At 33.4% G+C, this 20,554-nt stretch overlaps 1 protein-coding gene across 1 annotated transcript in view; it reads left to right on the forward strand.

Annotated features, from left to right (window-relative positions):
• Nucleotides 1-7,521, forward strand: part of LOC128997925 (acetylcholine receptor subunit alpha-like) — a 135,308-nt gene extending 127,787 nt beyond the window's left edge. Inside the window, exon 14 of the mRNA XM_054423758.1 lies at nt 562-7,521. The gene's annotated coding sequence lies outside the window, so the exon portion shown is untranslated. The remainder of the gene's footprint in view (nt 1-561) is intronic.
• Nucleotides 7,522-20,554: the final 13,033 nt, after the last annotated feature.

The following is a 20,554-nucleotide window of genomic DNA, read 5'->3' on the forward strand; positions in this document are numbered from 1 at the left end:
GGTTTACCAGGCGAGTGCGGGATTACCAAACGAGTAGAGTAAACCCATTTTAGACGAGTGACGAACTTTATTCTTTTCGCCATAGAAAATTAACCCTACAGTAAAAACTGTCAAAATCAGAAATATGTTCCCAGCGTTAAGAACTATCACTTCCGAACTTGTAACGTCTTTGAGAGGTATGTTTTTGTTTGTAACCAACCACTGCCATTAGAATATAAGACTACTAGTCAAACTTCAATTGAGATTTTATCTTTGGGATTAAGTTTTAGTGTTAATTTGGATATGTTGATAATTATTTATGTTTAGGTGGAAACATAATTCCACGTGGAAACATGGAATTCCTGAGATGTTTAATAACCTAAAATAAAACAAATCAGCTGATGTCTAGCAAAACTCAGTACCGAACATTACCATTGATCAGGCAGCAAATAGCTGTTTTCTGGACTATAAATCCATACGTGGAAACTTCATTAAACTAGATTTGTGTGGTGAAACGTATTTCCCCTAGACATAACTATGTTTCACGAAGAACAATATCTACTAAGTTTGATCTGATTTCAGGTGGATAAGGAAGGATAACCATTCGTCCAAAGTTCGTGGGAAATGCATGAAAACCTCCAAAGACTAACGTCGATTTTCTAACACCCATTTTATAACTTGCTCACGGATTAGTTGTATGGACTCCTAGTTTCAAATAGTAAAGATATAATTAATAGTATACAAACCGAAATTGTTATATATAATATAAATATTAGTTGTATTGATTTATAAGTGTTATACGTGGGTACACGTAGACTAGATTTTGAAGAGGAATATGCACAGTGTAAGATTTGTTTACATTGTAGATGGACACCGGCTATCATTATGACTAAAAGGTATTATTAGTAATTGGTTACTCTGGGTGGCCACCATAACATTTATTACAACTACTACTTTGGGGTATTCCCGTGTTTTGTTTGTCTTTACACTTGTGTGATATTTTAGGCATCATGCTAAAACAAGATGAAACATTTGACACTACATGCTCATAATATGTAATATTTATAATATGTATTGATTAGGGGTTTTAAGGATTTTAATAAGATTGTTGCTAAAGATGTAAGATTAAGATCTACTAACGTAGTTGCCAAGTGTGAAATTTAGACAAGTCATTTCATGTTATACGTGTTTCAAGCATATGACAGCTCATCTTGAGCAGCATTCACTAATTTAACATAAATCACATCAAGAATTGTCCATTGCAACTGCGCAAGTAGAACTTTATAGTATGATTAAGTTTCAAAAGTGCTATTTAGTTTAAAATCAAAGTCGTAAGATTGTCCTATCTCATAATAGTTGGTTAAATCCTATACGAATGCATTACATAACTAAGAACTTGCTTTCTCTTCTACTTCGCAAAACTTGTTAAAATTATTCTTCAATGATTAAAAACTGAATACATAGTAACTGGATAAAAGCTCTGAAAACATGAACAAACCTACTTGTACAACTGCCTCCCAACCACATTTTAAACAACCAAAATCTACTATTCGTATTAATAATGATTAATTATCTATCCACCTATATTGTCATATATTTTTTTTACTAACAATTCTGCAAGCATAGGCGAATGATAAAGCCTTATCTTTTTACAAAACCGTTTACAACTATATATATATGCAAACTGGTGTGGACAGAGAGGCTTATACTTGCATGGACAGAGAGGCGATAAACTTGTGTGGACAGAGAGGCGTATACTTGTGTGGACAGAGAGGCGTATACTTGTGTGGACAGAGAGGCTTATGCTTGTGTGGACAGAGAGGCGTATACTTGTATGGACAGAGAGGCGTATACTTGTGTGGACAGAGAGGCGTATACTTGTGTGGACAGAGAGGCGTATACTTGTGTGGACAGAGAGGCGTATACTTGTGTGGACAGAGAGGCGTATACTTGTGTGGACAGAGAGGCATATGCTTGTGTGGACAGAGAGGCGTATACTTGTATGGACAGAGAGGCGTATACTTGTGTGGACAGAGAGGCGATAAACTTGTGTGGACAGAGAGGCGTATACTTGTGTTGACAGAGAGGCGATAAACTTGTGTGGACAGAGAGGCGATAAACTTGTGTGGACAGAGAGGCATATGCTTGTGTGGACAGAGAGGCGTATACTTGTATGGACAGAGAGGCGATAAACTTGTGTGGACAGAGAGGCGTATACTTGTATGGACAGAGAGGCGTATACTTGTGTGGACAGAGAGGCGATAAACTTGTGTGGACAGAGAGGCGTATACTTGTGTTGACAGAGAGGAGATAAACTTGTGTGGACAGAGAGGCGATAAACTTGTGTGGACAGAGAGGCATATGATTGTGTGGACAGAGAGGCGTATACTTGTATGGACAGAGAGGCGATAAACTTGTGTGGACAGAGAGGCGTATGCATGTGTGGACAGAGAGGCGTATACTTGTGTTGACAGAGAGGCGATAAACTTGTGTGGACAGAGAGGCGTATACTTGTGTTGACAGAGAGGCGATAAACTTGTGTGGACAGAGAGGCGTATACTTGTGTGGACAGAGAGGCGTATACTTGTATGGACAGAGAGGCGTATACTTGTGTGGACAGAGAGGCGTATACTTGTGTGGACAGAGAGGCGTATACTTGTGTGGACAGAGAGGCGTATGCTTGTGTGGACAGAGAGGCGTATACTTGTATGGACAGAGAGGCGATAAACTTGTGTGGACAGAGAGGCGTATACTTGTGTGGACAGAAAGGCGTATACTTGTACGCTTTATTTTTTTCCTTCGGTATTTTCTTTTAGTCGAGTTATCATATGACCTATCTGTCTGTAAATAATTTTTTTTCTGTAAAATATATTAAAGACAAGCATTTTTCGTGGATAAATTTATAGATTTTCGTTTAGTTTAAATAAAAAAAAATATAGGACATGGTATTTGTGGACCGGCTTGATAACAAATCTTCCACTGTGCATGTTTTTAATATTAGCACAAACTCAACCACATGACAATATTCTATGTCGCTTTTAGCGTCTAAATCTTCCCAGCTTGTTGACATATTAGTTTTTGTTGGAAATTCGTCACTTCTAGTCGAATTTGTTACTTAGTCACTACATAAAACTACGTTATTTGTTTGATGATGTTGGTTTGAATATTTGATCAACTATGTTTATTAGGGTCGTTTTACTTGTTTTTAAACAGGCTAAGTTTCAGTGGATCTTTTAATCAAATTACCTACATTATAGATTTTTAATGACAATTTGAATCATCATATACAAAATCTTTTATTTAATTTTAAAACATTTAATATATACAAGACGAGAGGTGTAAAAATATTAATTCGATTTTTCATATATTACACACGCGGCTTACCTCTGTTTAAAGACCTTCAAAAACCGTATCCGCCAGATTTTTTCCGGTTGAAAAGAACGTAAGTATGGCCGTAAAATATAATCTAAATAATAAAACTCAAAAAATCTTGAAATACTTTAACATAATTCTAATCCAACCAAAACCTGTATGAAAAAACAAGTAAGACCCCTTATTAATTTTAGTGCCTTTTTATTTATAGAACGATCTTCGTATCCATGAAAGAGTGTTGTTTCATGTATTACTAAGTTAAGATCGTAAAATTTCCTCAAATGTTTTTGAGCCTTTTTTCAACCCAAGATGCTTGCAACTTTATACTTTTGCGATCTAGAGGCATACTGTGTCACCCTTTCATCAATGTATATGCCATGTATTTACTGTAAATTCTCTAGAGAGAGTAAGTAAGGGTGCCAAGGTATGACGATTGTTGACTGTCTCACAGCCAATTATTTCCATGGATTTATTTTATACTTGTTATGGTCCATGGACATTTATTGGAATGTTGATACCTTATTTATTATAATGCATCTTAACACATTTTATTTTCGATATGGATAAAAATGGAGCGTAATATAAGTTTAAAAAAGAGAAAACCACCATACTATGTATCAGAATGTCAACATTTACCAATAGCTTTCAAATACAATTAATGTTCAAAGATTTGTTATTATACATAAATTCTACGAGCAAAAACTGATTTAATAACCAGTAAATTTGAATTAATTTGGCATGAAAACAAACGGTTAAACAATATTATATATTACAATAAAAAATAATGACGTAATGCTAATTTCAATCAATCACGTTTGGCACCCTTTCCTTACATTTTATAAAGTAAACTATTGAACTAAAGTTAGCTAAAGGGACCAAATGGGCCCATGTAATAGAATTGTGATAGTTTTGGATCGAAGATGTCGTGTTATTTAATTATTTGTTTTTGTATTTATAGTAATTAAATAAAATTTAACGTTACTACGTCATTCAAGTATTCCTAGAATCATTTGCTAAATTATAACAATAATACGAATTATAATATTTATTAAAATTATAAAAAAGATAGATGGTTCAGACAAAATGTATTCTATGAGTTACTATAAAAAATGGATACTAAATGCAATGGATGAATTGTTTAAGCTTAACACGATAGCATTATGTTTATAAAATTATTTTACAGCAATTAGGTGATATATCGATACTCTGTTACGTGACGGTATTTTTGTCTGCACGTCGAGCAATTTTAAGTGACTTTAAGTAACAAGGGGGTATCAATTTACATGCAAGGGATCAAATCATTTAGTTGATATACCATAGTTTGATTTTCAACGAAGGATATATGTTCCTAAGCTAGCTATTATTATCATTATACGATAGGGACGCCACTATGTGCGTATTTTAACCCAAATATGAGTGAATGATGAGTGTAGAATGTTATCAGATGACCTGTGTAGCCTTGTTACTAAGATCAGCTGTTTCATCAGTCAGCATCATTTATTTAAAGACCAATGATCAGGGACAGCCTGGCCCAGTTTAGAACCATCAAAAAGCTACTGAATTTTCTCAGGATCGAACCGGCGACCTTATGATAGCTAGGTGAGCACTATAACCACTCAACTACTATTGCTTCAGTAAAGCAAATTAAATACTCAACAATACTTTCCAAACAAATATGTCCAGCGCAATAGTGTATTTTTCGTTCTAATCTCTGATCTGGAGATCTCTGATTTAATCAATATAAAAAAATATTTCAAATATTTTACTGTACAAAAGTTTTTTTTTGAAATCCAAAATCTTATTTAAAACAGATACATTCCGCTACATTTACTTTTATAATTTTTATAATCTAAATAAAATACGCGCGTATCAAAATACGTACAATACACTTACGTAGATATTTGGGGTTTTACTTAGAAGTTGGGACATAAACTAACTATATTCAGCAAATGTATAGATATTTTTGTAACGGCTTTCGCTCTTGACCACTGAGTGTTGGCGACATAGGTTGTTGCTGTTTGATTCAGATTTAAACCACATGGTTGATTACTTGTCCCAGTAAAATCTTGGGAACTATTTATAATTAGTTTAGTTGTTTGTTAAATCTAAGCACGTACTATTTGGCATGTTTGGATGGGATGTGTCGATGTATTTAGTTTTATCAATGGTCAACCTAATTATTTTCTATTTAACGGGTTACAAGAGTGGTTTAAAATTGAGGAAAGTTTGAATGTAGTTCCCAGGCAACTGGCAATTAATAGTGACGACAGTTGAATGATCCACGGATATTTGACCAGGAGTAAAATGGGATATCATTGCCATGGTCAGTAACAAATCTAGTTTTACTGAATCAAAAATGATCAAATATTATTCCATTTCTTCTTTTTATAAATTTCTGAACTGGATACAATTAAATTTGTGAAAAATGTGACAAAAGTGCGGGTTTGTTTCCCGTCAATATATTACTATAACTTAAACCACATTAAATCGTAAAAAAAAATGTTTGTTTTTAAAAGGGTACTCATAAGACATTGTGAAATATCTACAAATTAATGAATTTGTTTAGATGATTCACATAGAAAAAATCATACCTAACAAGCTAGAATAGTTTGAAATATTTTATTCCTTGATTTTTAGTTGGATTTTCAGAAGTAAAACGTGCATGTCATACAGACCTATTTATGAAAGAATATTGCTTTAAACTTGTTTTTTGTAAAAATTATATACTTAAATTTGGTGTTCTGTCCAGCCTTTCAATAGTGTAAACATTTCTACATAATCATAAAATGCTCCCAAAATTCACTGGGTATATTTCACTTATTAAGATCCGTTTTTGTATACAAACTCTTTGTCCGGTAGCTATTTGCTTAAGGAGTAACAAATCAAACGGACAATAGTGCTATATGCAATAGAGTAGAGTTTCATTTCAAAAGTGACCCATATCACCTGTTTGATGCTGATGCAGTCCTTGAATGGAGACTAGCGCTCAGTCTGTCCCACCTCTTTTACTCGAAACATCTTGAGATGGAGACTAGCGCTCAGTCTGTCCCACCTCTTTTACTCCAAACATCTTGGGACGGGGACTAGCGCTCAGTCTGTCCCGCCTCTTGTACTCCAAACATCTTGGGACGGGGACTAGCGCTCAGTCTGTCCCACCTCTTTAACTCCAAACATCTTGAATGGAGACTAGCGCTCAGTCTGTCCCACCTCTTTTACTCCAAACATCTTGAATGGAGACTAGCGCTCAGTCTGTCCCACCTCTTTTACTCCAAACATCTTGAATGGAGACTAGCGCTCAGTCTGTCCCACCTCTTTTACTCCAAACATCTTGAATGGAGACTAGCGCTCAGTCTGTCCCACCTCTTTTACTCCAAACATCTTGAATGGAGACTAGCGCTCAGTCTGTCCCACCTCTTTTACTCGAAACATCTTGAGATGGAGACTAGCGCTCAGTCTGTCCCACCTCTTTTACTCCAAACATCTTGGGACGGGGACTAGCGCTCAGTCTGTCCCGCCTCTTGTACTCCAAACATCTTGGGACGGGGACTAGCGCTCAGTCTGTCCCACCTCTTTAACTCCAAACATCTTGAATGGAGACTAGCGCTCAGTCTGTCCCACCTCTTTTACTCCAAACATCTTGAATGGAGACTAGCGCTCAGTCTGTCCCACCTCTTTTACTCCAAACATCTTGAATGGAGACTAGCGCTCAGTCTGTCCCACCTCTTTTACTCCAAACATCTTGGGACGGGGACTAGCGCTCAGTCTGTCCCACCTCTTTAACTCCAAACATCTTGAATGGAGACTAGCGCTCAGTCTGTCCCACCTCTTTTACTCCAAACATCTTGAATGGAGACTAGCGCTCAGTCTGTCCCACCTCTTTTACTCCAAACATCTTGAATGGAGACTAGCGCTCAGTCTGTCCCACCTCTTTTACTCCAAACATCTTGAATGAAGACTAGCGCTCAGTCTGTCCCACCTCTTTTACTCCAAACATCTTGAATGGAGACTAGCGATCAGTCTCTCCCACCTATTTTACTCCAGACATCTTGGGACGGAGACTATTAGTTTCAATTTATTTTCTAAACATCAGAGATTACACAAGCCAAGTGTAAGTGAATATTTCCTGTAACTTTAAATAGTAATAATGCGTTGCGATTGTAAAAACGGTTTACATAAGATAAAAAATTGTGTAAATAAACATAATTTAAATAAACATGTTAAATTCGTAAAAGTTGTTCTTCTTTCGTGTGTGCCCATTACAGGTGCAATGTATAACAAGTTGCAGGAATGTACTGGTGTGTTATTATTAATTAGGAATGACTTTAGATAATTTGTTATATACAAACATACATAATATAGGTGTTTGTATTGGCAAATAAAAAAAACTCTCAACCAATCAATCAATCTTTAGTGCTACAAGTAATAGCAACATTACATTAATCGAAAAAATTATCACATGGGCTTCTGTCTGTGCGTGATAAGAAGGATGTATCCGTCAACAACACTCAGAATAACATAGAAATGTTGTCAAAACCGTAGTATTTGTGGTTTTACTTTGCATTCAAATTCATATTCATTTGTGTTGTTAAGAATATTTATTGCTATCCACAGAAAATATTCCATTTAACTGATTTTAACAGCAAGAGAAATAAGCGCATTTAGATCGTGAATCAATAAATAAATACATTTTTAAATAATCTGTTCTTCTGTTGCTTCGTTATTCTACCAGGGGTTCTGCACAGGCGCAGCATTGCTTAATTTAGAGTTATAAAACAACAAACCACAGCTTCAGGTGTTTTAGGGCTTTCTACTCCCTGCCAAATATCTTGTGGAAATTAATAATGTAATAATACTTGGTTTAACTTTTTTATTTTAGTTTTGGTTTAACTTTTGGTGAGACTACAATAGTTCAGTCAAAATATATAAACTAATGATCCAACCTCCGAAAAAATCCGAAAGTTTTGAAACTTTGCAGACATATTTCTAGGTACTTAGGGAAGATTATACCAAAAGTCCCCATAAATGTGAGGCGAGCTTTAGTGGCAATTAGCGAAAAAAGAACCCATTATTTATGAATGAAAGATTATTAAATTTCCAACAAAATTTACATTTACACTTTAATTTATTCCCAATTGTTACCGAGTTATAGGGTGCTAAAATGTGACGGTTTTTTTTCAAACTGTCTGTACTTTAGTTTGCACCATTGTTCGCACCCCGACAGTTTGAGAAAAAACTCCATATTTTAAAGCTCTATAACTCGGTAACCGTTAGGAATCAAATAAAAGTGTAAAAATTATTTTTGTTGAAAGTTTAATGATCTTTCATTTGGTGCCAGCTAAATGTAACTCCGATCAACGGTTCTTGAGATTTTAAACCAAAATTACCATAAAAGGTGCCTTGTTTTCGCTAATTGCCGCTAGAGCTCGCCTCATATCAACGGGGACTGTTGGTATAATCTTCCCTAAGTACCTAGAAATAAGTGTGCAAAGTTTCAACTTTTTCGGATTTATTCGGAGGTTAACCCTTTTTTGACTAGACTACAAGTGGGAAATAGTATTTGTAGAATTTGAATGTTCTACAGGAAATTCTTTGGACTCTATAACAAATAACTAGCAGTTGGGTTCGGGTATTCCTTTTAATTAGACATTTAAAGTATACTTCTAATCAAAAACAGGTCTGTATGCATAAACAGATAGACAAGTAGTGTAAACGGTGTTTGCAAATAACCATTAATAAATTAATTGGTGAGTCGGTGGCTCAGTTGGTAGCGTCACAAACTTCGGGCCCAAGGCAGCGATGTCGTGGGTTCGGATCCTGGTCACTGCCACTAAAATTAATTATCAGTAGGTCACAGTTCACCTTCGTACGGTACCGGCTCACCCCTTGCTTTGCTGGATACGTTCCACGCACAGATCTGTAGTCTATGTGGACGCGCAAATGCACGGTAAAAAGAAGTCGCCAACCTCAAAAAAAAAAAAAAAAAATACTTTGGTTAGTGTTTTCAACAATTAATGAGTTGTTCTTTATCTCGGCTGACTAGAATCATCTTTTATCCAGGTGGACCTAATGAATCTACTTTTGGTTCATTTATCAGCTGTGCAGTTTTGGTGACTTGAAAGAGTCATCGTAAGTCGTATTTTGAAATGAAAAAATGTTATCTTACCTAGTAAGTCGAGCCAATATATTTAAATTGTCCATGTGAAATATAACATTATATTTGTATTTAATTTTTCAAAAATCATAAAAATTAGAGGTATACAATTTTAATGGAAAATAGATATGAGTAAACATTTAGATGAGGTAAGTTGAGAAAGTGATGTACCGCCAGGTGACGGGCACGATATTGCATGGGTGTCCGTCAAAGTTTTAAACTTCCAACAATAAATCCGTCTACATTTGTCTTATCCATTTCACATTTAACTTCAGCTATGCTAGGGATTTTCCTGAGCAGTTAAGATATTGCCCTTTGCAAAAATGTTTTGCTTTTCAAGTTTAGGTTTTACATTTTCACCACAAAGGAACCTTAAAAAAATCAATAGCACAAGACTGTGAAATACCGCTCAATACGAACTGTTTGTAGGGTTTTGGTATTCTATAGTTAAAGAAAACCAAGATTCCATAAATCAACACAATTGCAAATAATAGCTTATGCATATTTATAAGTTTGTAAATTCATATTGTGAAGTGTAAAAGTTAAAAATTAGCAAATGTTTCAACGTCGTCAACGAAGATTGAAACTTGGTGATTTTAGTTGTAGCTACCTAAAAGTCTTCTACATGTTAAACCAAAGGTTAGAAGAAGTTAGCTGGAAGCCAATACGGTAAGAGCCACTACTAACTTGGATTTTACATTATTCCTGGTATTAAGGGAACCTAAATCTACATGTACAACGTAAACAGTTTCATGTAAAGTAATGAAGATAACTAATCATTGGCTTAAATAAGCTATCCACCTATCATGTCTATCATGGTTCAACTCAAGTTACCTTGTGAAACATTTAAAACTTACTAACAATGAAAATAGTAGTTAAAATACTTTTAATCATCAAACTCATTACTTGATCTTACCCGGAATATATTTGAATTGAATATTGAATATTGAATATCAATATTGAATATTGAATTGAATATATTTGGTGAAGTAATTATAGATTAGTGGATGGGCATAGAACATCGAAGGAGTTGGGGAAATAACAGAAGGCAACATACAGTCAAAGAGAATGCTGCAGACACATACCGGTGCGATAGCGGCAGATGCCCTTGGGCTGAGTAGGAAGACCCTGCGGAATGTGGTTGGCTTTATCAGCGGCCACTGGGTATTCCGCGGACATCTACACAACATTTCCCAGCTTCAAGTTGAAAGCCTCTAATGTAGAAAATGTGGTAATGAAGAGTATACAGACTTCCACGTGATATTTATGGGCCCAGCTCTACAAGGTCTGCGCATGAGATCCCTTGGCCTATCGACCGGAGATCAAAGGGAAGAACAGATAACCATAGTCAAAATGATCTCATGGTTCACTAAGAACCTAGGATTTGACGGAGAATGAGGACCTGTGAATGAGGGTGCACAATAAGCTATTTCAGCTGCGATGCAATCCCGTGGTCTTCTTAATAAGCCTGGTCCTCTAAAAATGACTGAAAGCAGAATTATTACACTACAGACTGGCCACCTGTGTGCGGACAACATTTTCTTTTTCTCCCCTCCTCCAAAAACAAAACACAGTACCACGATCTAAGACACACGGAATTAAAAAAAAAAACACACTTTTAACCTCTAATCTCTCAAACTAAAAATAACAATCTGTTAGATCATGAGTTTTGGTGTGGTGAAATATTTGTAACAGAATATAAAACAAACGCTTGGAGAGAATAGGTGGATTTTTTGATGGACTAAAAAACCATATGGGATTGAAAGAATAATCAGATGCTAGAATATAAATTATTTACAAAATGTTAAATTTCATCCATGAGATACGATGCAATCAGAGTATAGAATACCAAATTACGATCGCTATTTTCTGTCACATAAATAAGTGTAATTGAATTTGAATTACTAGGTTCTTCGCGCATTATATTTACATTATAATAAAGAAATATTTAGTACATAATGATGAGAGGTTAGGGCAGATGGACGCAGAAAAATGTTTCCTAGACATTTTGCAACAGCTTGAAGAACTGTTTAATCATGGTCGTTAATGTAATGTCCAAAACTTCATTTTCCAAGAAATATAAATGAAACTCAGTATTACAAATAAAATAATATAATATTTTATCATAAATGTAAAATTTTGTAAAATGTTCCAAAACTTCAGATAACTAACACTTTGAACGCAAATGAATGAATCGAGTTTATGAATACTTCATTACATCAGATGAGAGCCTTGCATTTTTAATAAGGAACGTCTTGCCAATGTTAATCGTCGCTAAACATTTTCTAGACGTAATTCCTTTCAAAGGTGGAATTCAAAACAATAATACACTGCAAATATTTTCTAAAATTAGGTTGATTGTGCTTTGCAAGTATTGATAATAAAGACTAGTGTTTTTATGTGATACGAGTATTATTAGAGAATTTCTCATGGTAAGACCTGGACCGGGTCTGATTTACTTTTTTGTTTAGATGTCCCCAGAGGCCAAAACACGATCCGTTCAATTATATATTATATACTAGGAAACCCGTGCGTCTCAATGAGCCCCGTAGTAAGAAATACAAACTCGGTGCTTGACCTTTGTTTACACAATTTGTAAATAATGTATTTATGTGTTGTTTCTCGTGACGTATGTATAGACTTTATGACGACCTCTTCGGAGTGATATTTATGTTCCTTCATCGCCTGAAGATGGCCCCACAGCTGGACTGTAACCGGTCGCCGCTCATCAGTGACATTTGATCACATTGACGGATTAAAGGTATTTTAACCTCTAGATTAATTCTTACTTTAATGAAAAAGTGCATTATTTAAGTTGTAAGCATGTACCGAGTTTGGTTTTCCCACTGCCACACGTTTTAAAGTTTACTGGGGGTGTCCAGACTTTATCTTGCTTACTCATCTTAAATTAAATTGGCTGCCATTTTGATTAGGGGTGCAATATTGACCTCTGGTTTGCATCATTCAATATCTCTTGATCCACCCTTTAAAATGAGGGGTTACATGATAGGTGTTTATATTTGGAAATTTAGAGCTGCCCCCAAAATACCCCATTTTGGGGGCCGGGGCAAAGTTGTTACTTTGATGAAAAAGTGTGATTTCTTATGTTGTAAATATTTGCCGAGTTTGGTTTTCCTACTGCAACAAGTTAAAAAGTTAACTGGGGGGTTCCAGATAATAATAATAATAATAATTAGTAAAATACATTTTTGCCTAACTCTGTATAGGACCGATTACCTTTCTTTTGGTACAACCCGCGTGTAATTCGGTCCAGTAGTATGATTACACAAGCTGTCATGAGTTTAGTAAAAATGTTTTTAATATATAAGATTTAATTCAACTAAATCAGTAAAATGTTAATACTATACATGCGTTTCCTTAAATAGCATCAGCATAGGTCGAGTTAAGTATCAAATTAAAGGCTTTATTTAGTAAAATACATTTTCGAAACCCAAACTCAAATAGAAAACCGAATTAAAAATGGCAACCGTACAAATATTTCTAGAATCTGCCATTTTTTTACACAGCTGTTATTTTGAGCTCAACTTTACGACATTGTATTGTACTAATAACCTGGGGACCAAGCTTTGCTCAGGAAAAATAATTAGTTTACTCTGATAGCAGTATTAGTATTGCAGATACATAAATCTAACTGCCACAGACGATTTCTTATTTGAACGACTCCATAAAATAGTTAATATAGTAAAATAAAAATCGTCCAGTGGTTGAAAACTCGACCAAAAATATGTTATTTACCCTATTTTCACCCCACACTGTAAATAAAACAATGTGATTGGAATTTGTTTGGATTTTCTGTTTATATTGTTTGGTTATATTGTCACCAGCATAGCAACCCTTAAATCCCCTTTTTACTTTTTTAAAATTAAAATTCATTTTCATGCTTCTTTTAGAGTCTATTTTAATTTATAAAGGGTACATCTACAGGATATCTTTCATTTGGTACTAACCACGTGTAATTTGGTCAATCGGCTAGCTGTCGTAGGTTTTGCACAAGTTTTTTTAGCATATAAGATGTAGTCCCATTTAAAATAAACAACTATAGAAGGTACACAACTTTATCGTCTGAGAATATGAGGGCTTAAGTCCACACGAAAGAGGAACGATATAAGCAGTGTTCCCAACAGATTTAGGGTAGTTTCCGTAAAGTTTGCAGCTTGACCTGGCATGGACCACACGCTTTAATTTGAAAACTTTTGCGCATAGCAAAATTGTTAACATGTTGGCTTCAAACTTATAACATCATTTACACCGAACTCATAAAAAAAACTTATCACATACAGCGTGTCATCGTCATAAATTGTTTGTCGTATGACTATGTTAGGTATAAATCACTGTGTTACGTATCTCATGGCGAGTAGGGTGTCATGATGCTAATGATATATAAATGTTCTCAGAATATTACATTATGCTATAATGCATACTGCATGAAGCACCGTGTAGATTGTAACGAGCTGTGTTTCCTAGTGGGGTAAGATTTTGTTTTATAGCCGCGCCAAAATAGTATATGCACAGCTATAATTGTGCAGCTATTGTAAAATAGTATATGCACAGCTATAATTGTGCAGCTATTGTAAAATAGTATATGCACAGCTATAATTGCGTAGCTATTGTAAAATAGTATATGCACAGCTATAATTGTGCAGCTATTGTAAAATAGTATATGCACAGCTATAATTGTGCAGCTATTGTAAAATAGTATATGCACAGCTATAATTGCGTAGCTATTGTAAAATAGTATATGCACAGCTATAATTGTGCAGCTATTGTAAAATAGTATATGCACAGCTATAATTGTGCAGCTATTGTAAAATAGTATATGCACAGCTATAATTGCGTAGCTATTGTAAAATAGTATATGCACAGCTATAATTGTGCACCTATTTTACCCCCTTTCCATAAAAACTAGCATTTAGGCAACTGTAGATGTACGGTCCGGATGTTTACCCCCAGGGCAGAAATAGAATTTTTTGAGAATGATTAATTGACTTATTTTAGTTTTAATTTAATAGTAAACATTTTATTATTAAATAGCGGAAAGTAAATAAAAGAAGCGTCTGATAACACTTAAAACATATATTTACGCTTATACTGTTACTCACAAGATGGTAAGTGGTGATCGATTTCGATTGGATCCAATCGCGCACTCTTGGTTCTTATAATTTGATGTGTTCTGATCAAATTCAAAACCGTTAAATATACGTTTAATTTTACCTTTAATCCATCTAACTGATGTTGTGCAACCCAAAAGTTCGTGGCCAGAATTTTACCCCCTGGTTTGTGACGTCTAGATTGGATAGGGGGTAAAATTTCAGGGGGATAAAAATCCGCTACCCCATCGTATACCCACGAATTTTACCCAGCCATTGTAGGCTGAGCTGTCCCCGGCAAACTTTAGCGAGAAAGCATATATTTTCCAACCTAGGAAAAATTGCGTCGCGAGATATCATGTGAGAACTATAGTATAACGATGATAATGATTTATAAATAAATGGTCTCATGTATTATGCTATAATACATATAATATAAATCACTCCGTTAATGCCACATGACTAGTATAACACCATAATTATATTGATATAAACTGTGTTTCGTACATTATTCTGAATTATCGAGAAATACTATACGCAACAGTGTTTGTGAAAAATCAGATTTTAGTTTCCTTAATACCACAGAAACCTTTAAACTGCAGCATTTCAGTTTTTAGGGCTTTTTACAACAATGGCTCTAATTATTTAGCGTAATTTGTCGTCACTTCCTTTATCTTAATATGTTCTTCGAATATAAATTTTATTTAATCAGTTTGATTAGTTAGTAATATATAAATTTGAACGATAGGTGATTTCACCAAATCTTTACGCAACGCTAGGTTCTCGCCTTATCGTCACTACAGTATTACAGTTAATTTTACTCGGAACCTGTTTAGACAAATCAGGATTCAGTGATCGTCAGCCTTACACCATTAATGAGCCTATCACTGTCATCTAATGTGGAACACCATCTTGCATTTTTCTCATTACTTGATCTTTTTACTGTAATATTGAAAAACACATTTATCATACCATTTTAATTTAAGCACAATGTTGATGGAAAAAGTATCATATGTTAGGTGCAAAAACTGTTTAGGTGGTGTTTTCCTATAACTAATATGCCAGCCGCTTAGTAAAGTGGAAAAGTCCATTATGAACATCCAACTTTTAAGTGCTTGAGAGGTTGGAAAATGTAGTCTCATGTAAGCAATATATTTACAAAGTACCATGCAACCTTAACACAGTTGTACGTTTTACAAGAGAAAAATAGTAAATATACACACTTTGTCCAAACAAATAACTTTAACGATATTATATTAATATATTCAAAAGTTTAGGATTACTGTAAAAGACTTTTCGTATTATTTGAGTAGTTAACAGACAATTTTTATTGGATAACTTCGTGGATTTACATTCAATTGGTTTGTAAAATCAATTATAGATTCCTTAAACTATCACAGATGACTTATTTTTATGTTTATAATATACTTGTGTTCAGTAACTTTCCTACTTTAACCCTTTTGCCTTCCGTGAGCCATTCTCTACCCCCAATATTACGTAAACAGTTTTATATGGATATTTTATCAAAAGTATATATTTGTAAAGCAAGTAGGATGCCATATTTAAATGTACTTCATAAAGAATAACGAAAAAATTATAGCATATATGAAAATATGATATTTTCATTTGCTAAGCATTACAAGGAAACAACATAAACACAACTATGTATTCTGTCCAACACCAATTCTTTCATTATGGGTTTTCAATGGAAAGATTATATAATAAATACTTCAGAGACTTTAACGAGGCATTAAAGTAATTTGTCTCAGCCTGAATAGTTGAGAAGTTGTATATCGATCTTTGGTCTAGTTACATTGCAGCAGAAACTGTGCTCCAACACAATCTACATTTTAATTGCTTATACAGTAATTTGTCTCAGTCTGCATAGTTAGAAATGTAATTTATTCATATCACTCACAACTAAACATTATTTATATTAATTTGAAAAACATAATTTCCCTGTAAAATAGTTTACTAGTATACCTTAACATAAAATATATCTATGCATCATAAACCCATACCTGATCTTATCAACTGAGAAATATCTTCAACATTTTTGACCAAAAGCCAATAGCAAAGGTAGTTCAGCCAGTATATTTTAGAAGAAAATACCCGTTTAAAAATTACCACATGGCTTTAATGAATTTTAGGGATTTCTTGAATGGATTATAGCGTATTGAATAATATCCGACTGAAGAAATTTTCACTCAAGAATAGAGTTGCCCGTTCTTGTTCTTGTCAGGAAACTATTGTTTAAAAAATTGAGAGATGGACGTGGCGGTTGCTTTGTTAAGACATCAAATTTAATCCTAAATAACATTTTAATCTTGATAATATTTTATTTTGATTTTTTACAGTAACATGAGAGAAAAGGGCTTATTATTTTTATCACTCCAAAATATTATATTACTATTTATAATTTGGATGGTGAACATTGTAAAGTTAAGCCTCCTCGAGTGTGTTTAATTTCCAACAACGATTGGAATGTTTATAATTTATATATTTAATGTACATAACACACTTCATACTTGACCAAGTTCATAGATGTTAAGCAGTATTTTGTACGTCCTTAATAGTAGTTGTAGAATACTTTTATAACACAAATACAGTACAGACTTCGAACTTGATACAAGATTGAAACAAGTTTGATTTGTCAAATCTGCAAACTTGAAGTAAGCTTGCTCGGATGGGTCCGTAAACATGGTTAAAGTTAAATCATAGATCATTTTATTTGGCCACATATCGTACAATAGGGTATGTCATATCAAGCACCAATCAAGTTAGAATCATTCGTCGAAGTTTCCGCTCTTCAAGTTTGAATGAAACTTGAATAATCCAAGGAAAGGTACTACCTTTCAAGACACTTTGTAGTGGTTTACAACTTTGACATTTAATTCATTGGCATTTACCGGTATTCAATTACCAAAGCAAGCTTCACAAGCGGCGCCTGAGTGGTTTTATTCTAAAAAAAAAAATTGGACTTGTATCTTCAAGTAACTTAAGTGTAGCTTGCTGCGGTAAATTAATACTGGCAAATGCTTATGAATTGAAGTTCAAGGCTGTAAAAAACTTGAATTCGGCTTAAAAAATAAAACCTTTTCTCGGACTTTTCAAGTTTCATTCAAACTTGATTTGTCAAAAAACTTTATACAACAAAATATATAAATCTTAGGAGGGTTACAAATAATATAAGTTTTATTCTGAGATGCTTATTACAATGTAAATAATAGCAAGTTATCGTACATTGATAACTACAATGGTCCAGATAATTTTCCACTATCACATAAAATAACTCTGGTTGGCATGCTATGTGTTAAAAAAATGAAATAGGTATTAAAAAAGAGCTACCATGTAAAAAGTTACATTTTAATAAATTGATTGGAAAATAAAGGCGTTTTCTTTAAAAAGATACGACTAAGCGTTAACAATAAACAATATAAAGGTAAACTATATTACTGTACTAGCAAAAGGTTAAGTCAGTATAGTTTGGGGACACAAACTGTTATTTGATTAAATTATAGTTTCCATCTATACAATTTTACCAATTTTAACAATGTGGTACTTCAATTTTAAAATTTAAAGAAATTAAGAAATAAAAAACCAAGAGGTAATTTGTCTAAACAGATTTTTATTTACATTTTGTAAAACTTAATAACTTTTACAACAAAGGAACCTCATCAAATTCATTCTCCACTGGAAGTTTTTTCCTGAAAAAAAAATTACAAAAAACATTTAGAACATCAATGAATTAAAAATTACTAGAAATTATTATTATTGGTGTAATTAATATTCAGTTTGAAGACGATTAGAATTTTTTTAATACTGATCAAGAGCACGTGTGCGATGATTATTAAGAGCTTGCCAGTAGAATATCAGCAGCATTAGCTTCAGTATTAATAAATTTGGTTTAGTGTGCATATAATTGATTACAATGTCATCATGAATATAATCCGTGATTGTAACCTTATTTTCATCATCGTTGTCATTATTAGGTATCTGGTAGGTTATCTATTCTTATATCATGGTATAAATATTTAATACAAATCTTAGTATTTTTTACTAAAAATATAATGTAAGATGAACTAATGAAATTATTGTGGTCGACAGGACTTGTAGTAAACAGTGTTGGGTCGTACAGTATTATACTCCGTTCAGAAAATTTAGGCGCTTTGAGAGGAATTCTCACCACCACTATATTTTGCTTATTATTTATGCATCAGCTGATTGATATTTAAAATAACAGCGGTTGACCTATTATTTTAATGGAAGGATGATCAAGTGGAGGGGATCAATTTATTCCCCTAAAACCACCTACATTTTGTGAACAGAATATAGCTTGAGAATTAACTTGTTAACTTTTTTAGCCAGATACAAAACTAATAATTTCTAGTAATTTTTTATTAACTGATGTTCTAAATGGTTTTTGTTCTTTTTTTAGGGAAAAAACTGCCAGTGGAATGGATGAAGTTGATGAGGTTCCTTTGTAGAAAAAAGTTCCTTTGTTGTAAAAGTTATTAAGTTTCAAAATATGCAAATACAAATCTGTTTAGACAAATAACCTCTTTTGTTTTTTATTTCTTAATTTCTTTGAATTTAAAAATTCATGTACCACATTGTTAAAAATAGGTAAAATTGTATAGATGACAACTATAATTTAATCAAATAACAGTTTGTGTCCCCAAACTATACTGACTTAACCTTTTGCTAGTACAGTAATATAGTTTACCTTTGTATTGTTTATTGTTAACTCTTAGTCGTATCTTTTTAAAGAAAACCCCTTTTATTTTCCAATCAATTTATTAAATTGTAAGTTTTTATATGGTAGCTCTTTGTTAACACGTATTTCATTTTTTAAACACATGGCATTTACCATACATAGGTTTTAGATTAATCACTGCTGTTCCAGTATGTCCTCCAACACGTACTAGATTCTGGATATGAAAATAGGTTGGACTTGATGTTCGATGAAAATAAATAAATTTGCACTTAGAACAAACATAGTAGCATATGCTTAATGCCTCGTACGAAAAGACAATGGATCCATTGTATCCATTGTCTAGGGCAAACTGAAACTTGCAAGCTTTTTGAGAGCATATTTTTCAGCACACATGGTTGGATTTACTTCATTGTGTTATCTTTGGAAATAAATTAAAATGACATGATGAATATTTCCCCCATTTTCAATTATTATAAAACTAATGTGCTACATAATATGGATTATCTATAAGATTATCTTTTTACAATTATTCAATGTTAATAGCAAAACAAGTTACCACGTAACTAATCCAACCATGGTTTAGTTTTAGTTTTTGGTCATTAAAATAAAGTGCATAGAGTACAAGGAAATAAAATATAATAAAAATCTATTATCTTTTTGAAATTATTGTCTTTATTTATATTTTAGTTTTACAAACTACCCTTGATTTTGTACCACAGAAGTCCATACAATCAATATTTTTAATTGCTTTCTAATATTGCACGGCTGTTAAATACATATAAACACATCTGTAGTTATAAATCACACTCCGTAATTAATGGGAAAAATCATTATGAGTAAATATTCCACCCAATCACAATACAAAAAATGTATATTGAGTGGACGCCAATGAAACCCGGTGTTTAATGGACTCTTTCGGATGACCAGGATAACTTTAATGGGCTTAGATAGAAAAATAAATGTGAAGACAACATGTTAAGACAACATATATTTTATAACTCGTTACATATAGAGCCGAGTTTTATATTTTTATTGTTTTTGTTGTTATTTATAACAATTGTATTTTCATTATGTACGTACGTACATTTTAAAATTGGAAATGGTGAGTTTATAGGGTAACTAAGACCATTTATTTCACATTCAAAACGTTAGTTGTTATTTTAACTTACAACTGAACCACTCACATGATGGAGGGCAACACATGAAACGTTTATTAACATGAAATAT

The sequence above is a fragment of the Macrosteles quadrilineatus genome, unplaced genomic scaffold, assembly GCF_028750875.1.
Source record: "Macrosteles quadrilineatus isolate MER2022 unplaced genomic scaffold, UCM_ALF_1.0 Scaffold_7__1_contigs__length_78375512, whole genome shotgun sequence".
NCBI lineage: Eukaryota > Metazoa > Arthropoda > Insecta > Hemiptera > Cicadellidae > Macrosteles > Macrosteles quadrilineatus.